This window comes from Glossina fuscipes, unplaced genomic scaffold, assembly GCF_014805625.2.
Source record: "Glossina fuscipes isolate IAEA_lab_2018 unplaced genomic scaffold, Yale_Gfus_2 177, whole genome shotgun sequence".
NCBI classification, from domain to species: domain Eukaryota; kingdom Metazoa; phylum Arthropoda; class Insecta; order Diptera; family Glossinidae; genus Glossina; species Glossina fuscipes.
Window position 1 is genome coordinate 331,932 of NW_023998520.1, and position 5,071 is coordinate 337,002.

Here is a 5,071-nt window from a genome sequence, read left to right on the forward strand (position 1 = left end):
GTTTATAGGATTTAGTATGTAATTGGTTTTATTACTTATTTGAAATTTATATTTAAGTTCTTTTATAATTTTGCATTGTTATAAATTTCGAATGTAAAATTTTTAAGTAAATAAACTAAAATTAAAAAAATTTGTTGTTTTATTTTTGTAATAGCTATTTATAAATAAATGCATAAACATATACTTTTAGTCTTTAAGTTTTAGTGTCTAATTAGTTTTATTTATATATTTTGTCATGAGACTCTTTACTTCCCTTGCCGGCTGAGTATTTGTGTTTTCCTGACAAAGAAATAAAAATAAACTAAAAGGAAAAGTCCCGTCGGTTGTCTGCTGTCTGTCTGTCCACGGTGAGTCAGTCGGTCGTCGTCTAGCGTCGGCCCTACATAGCCACCATATGCACGCCCCTTCGTCTCAGCCACAGCGGTGGCAGCTCGCGCTTAGCCACTCATTGGGGACAACAAAATTAAATAGACTAAAAATAACTTACAATACAGGCATCGGCGTCGGTGCAGTGTCGGCCGCGGTAGCTGCTACATCGGCAATCCCTGCTCCCCCTTCGATTAAGCCGTTCCCACTCCAATACAAACTTTAATTTCCCCTGCTGCGTGCGTAGGTGCACGCGGGTAACCGCTGTCTGCAATAATAACCTGGGATATAATTAATTTCTCTTCCGAACAAATTTCTTAACCCGTGTAGTTTTCTGTTCTTTACTCCAATTGCGTTTACTTTGGCAAGTTGCTGTATTGGTTATTTATTTTTCCTTTCCTTTTTTTTTTCATATATAAAAATGCTTGGCTATTCCTTTTTATTATAAAGCATTGTTCTGCTCAAACGTTTTTTCTTTATTCTTATATCGTTTTACAATCGTAGAATTTCTGTACAAATAATTGAATTAGGTGACAAAGTCTTTTTCGTGATGGCTAAATGGTAGTAACCAACTCACAATATGTATATAAATATTTTTTTTTTTTTATTATTTATTTTTTTTGTTCCAAAAGCACGCATGCAAAAAGAAATTCCTTATTTTTCTCTTTTTTTCTTGCTTTTTTTATGTTATACAGGGTTGGTGGGTTATATATTCTTTTACACAATTTAGACACCAATATGTTTCTATGAACGTCAATGATACTTAAAAATAATATATTCATACACGAATGCGATGCGCTTTGCTTGGTACATTCAACCGGCACACTCAACTTTTTACCTCGTTTTTCCTTGCACAATTGTTCCTGCTTCTCTTGTTTTTCACTCTATTGATTGATTTTATACGGATTTCAATAATTTGATGGAGGAAAATAGAAACGGAGTTTCACTAATATACAGGTTGAGAAACAATTTGTTCGGTCCAATGTTACTCAAAGTTTTTCTTCCCATAAGAAAAAAAATTAATTTTTGTATAAAAATCATATGTGTTCCGAACAAAATTTTTTTAGAAAGTTACTTTGGGAATATACAACATTTCCGTACTTCGTTTTCGTTTTGTGACTCTCTGTACGGAAGCCCTGATATTTTATAATCGTTTTTTTTTTTTTTTTTATTTAGCACGTACACTATATACACGACGTTTTAATGTAAGTTAGCTCGTTTAAGCTACTTTTGCATATTCAGTTCTTCACAAACTAAAAGGCTTCGAAATTAAAATGGGTTAAACATTAAAACCGTTTAGCAATCGACATAAGAAATTATTTTGCTTTTGTCGCGTGGTTTGTAGCAACATTTTTATTAATTCGATTATTGATTCTTCTTTTTTTGTTGGTTTTCCATTGGGAGGCCTTTCTTCCGCTTTTTTTGTTTTAATAATCCGTAAGCTTACTATTGGTAGCGTTAAGTTCAGAAAAAATGGATTTTGGTAAATTTATCGTTTAAATTTTTATTAAATCGTTTAAATTTTATATTAGATATATTTAACCGATCACAACTTTGCTAATTTTATAAATGTATCGTTTCCGCGCGTTAAGAATTTCTTTTCTTTGATATTTTTTTTTCAATGGTCATCTTTGGGCTCATATTTAACAAAAGCACAAAACCGCCAGAGCTCAGCCACACAACCAAAGGACAATCGAAAAGCAAGCGCACTCGTTGACGTTTTCCCTTCAACTTCTCGAACTCAACTCCTCTAGAACTAAACTCAACTTAAAACTATCCCCTCTGACTTAAATTTTAAGACAGACTTCTCCTTCTTACTCAATTTCCCTCTTCTTCTTCCTGTTGCTCTCTCTATAACGACTTGCCGCTACTCTCACAAGAGCAAGCATAGATCCCGCAAAATCATACGATTTTGCCTATGCTTGCAAGAGCAAAAGGAAAAAAAAGGAGTACCGCAAAATCATACGATTTTTGCCTGTACTTGTAAGTAAGGAAAACAGAAAAGAATAAAATAAACATATACCGCAAGATCATGCGATTTATTAGCGGTACCACAAAATCGCATGATTTTGTCTAACGGCATGCCGTTATTCCGCCGCTTGCGGTTGATACAGACCGACAGACACCCTACCCGAGGTTTGTTCGCGGCCGTTACAATTTATTTTATATAATTCCACTAGTTTTATCGTTTAGATTAAATTATGTTCACCTTTATCGATGAACAATTCCACGATGTCTTTAGCCGACTTCTTCGAGACTACCCAAAGTTTTGGCATCACAGCGAGGGTGGATTAAGGACCATTACATAAAACTTGCCAGAGGAATAAGTGAGGAGCTGCACCGTCCTGTGTCCGAGAAAAAAGCGGGAACCGACTTGAAAAATGTCAAGCGGCATCTGCAGCGGATGGAGAAAAGTCTGTCTCGGAAGACCCATTATATCGCTTGTTATTATATTTAGGGTTTTAATAATTTCAGTCAACATACAGTTTTGCATTAGAGTTGAGAGGACGACAGTATTGCCAAAGTAAAACGTAAATAGTTCTACCCTTAAATAAATTGATTGTAAATAAAAGAATCTTGTAGTGAAGACGTGCAAATCTATTTCTCTTATAAATAGTATGCACGATCTGGCGATACGGACCGTATCCAAGAACAGCGAATTTCCTAATAATATGTATAGTTTTAAATAAAAATTTTAAGCTGAATGAATTCTTCAAGGAGTCAATGTACATATATATATATAGTGTTGCTCTTCGGATTTATTGTACGCTTGCAATTATAGCGTTTTTAATATTTCCAAATTAATTATATTAACGTTACACAAATTCTTTCCAAAACCTCGACTTTTTAACAATGCGCACATAAAAGTTTGCTACACTGTTTGTCTTTCAACAACTCAACTAGCACAATTGCACACACACAAACAATTGCATTTCATATACCGGCAATTTCGTCTGTTTTTCATTCGCATTCACTATACCACCCATTGATTTGTAAACAATTTCATCTATTTTTCATTCGAATTCGCTATACCACCCATTGATTTGTAAACAATTGCATCTGTTCTTCGTTCGAATTCGCTATACCACTCATTGATTCGAAAATTTTTTAGTATCTATCCAATACGCAATGATTTCAAAATCAAGTCAGTGAAAATAAAAAAATATTTTATTTGTATATAGCAAAATTAAGAGTTTGCTTATAATCGGAGTTATAACTTTCTAAACTTGGAGATAAGCAATGGCTGAGTTATTGAAGGAGACGATGGTTATCATTACTGGAAAATGTTCAAATATCGCAATGCTGTCAATAGTAAGTGAAACATATGGTCTTGAAGAGTTGGGAAAATTCTGTGTACTCTGCGCAAGATCATTGACAAGTTTTGCGTTGGGTGGAGCTAAAATTTGTTTGAATTGCTCTACTGATGAAGATAGAGACAACGACGGTAACGACGATGATCTTGGCAGCGAAGATAACGCGATCTGGTTAAAAGGCAAGAAGGGCAATACCGAAAGAAAGAAAAGCTAAACGTCTCGCATAACCACCATCATTAAAGTATGTAAATAGTTTTAGGTTAGCTTCGTTCGCATTCGATTTACCTATAGTTAGATAAATGCAAGGATTTTCATTGAATATATCCTCTGTTCCCAAGAGATAATGATATGCATAATGAATGATCGGCAATTCAATTAATCGAATCGCTTACCGAGTATAACTATTACGATATTATCCTTTTGTATATCAATGGAACCGCGCGCTATAACAAATAAAGGAGTCAATACATCGCCTTTATGTACCAAAATGTCGCCGGGCGGTGCGTGTGTAGTTTTAAATTTTAACGACAAAGCCCTAAAAGGCAAAAAGAAGAAAAAAGAAAACAAATAAAAACGATATTTATTGCGAATACGCTGTCACTTTGATTAGAATGAGAAAAGAAAAGCACAAAACCTTAAGTTCTACATTGTGATTCTTTCCACAAATTAAATTCTACATTGTGATTGTTTCAACAAATTAAGTTCTGCATTGGTGCTCGCGGCCACCATACGATTGACAAAACCCATATTTAGTGCTTCCTTAGCATCAGCCTTACGAGCAGTGCGCAGCAGCTCTACGATATTTGAAATTGTCATTTTATAAAAAAATTTTGAAACTTCATTTGAAAGAAATTATTCATTTGTAAAAACGCCTCTCAATATCTTTAAGCATTTATTCTTAAATACTCTATAGCGAGTGCCTAGGTACTTTCAATTACTATGGCAACAATGACCCTCCCCGTAGATTATGAAAAAAATATAATGAGAATTACAACTTGATCGACTTCTACCATAAACTCGAATATTGTCAAACGCATGAACTATATGCTGTCATGTAAGATCTTATTCGTTTGAGGATAAATTTATAACGTCGGTAAGTTCTCACTACATAATACTCATATTGGTTCAAACGCACATTGTCACTGATCAATAAAATAATAATAATTATCGATGCGAAGCTTCTCCATTTTATCTGAACCGTAAGCGATCACCAAATTATATTTTAAAAGGAAATCGCTTTTCTCGGTTCGTGTCACTAAATCGTGAATATTCTTTTTAAGAGAAATACGTTTGCACATTTTCATTTCAAGATTCTTTATTTACAATTAATTTCTTTAAGGCCAGGATTATTTACATTTTACTTTTTCATCCGCCTGAGTGGCCGAAGATGA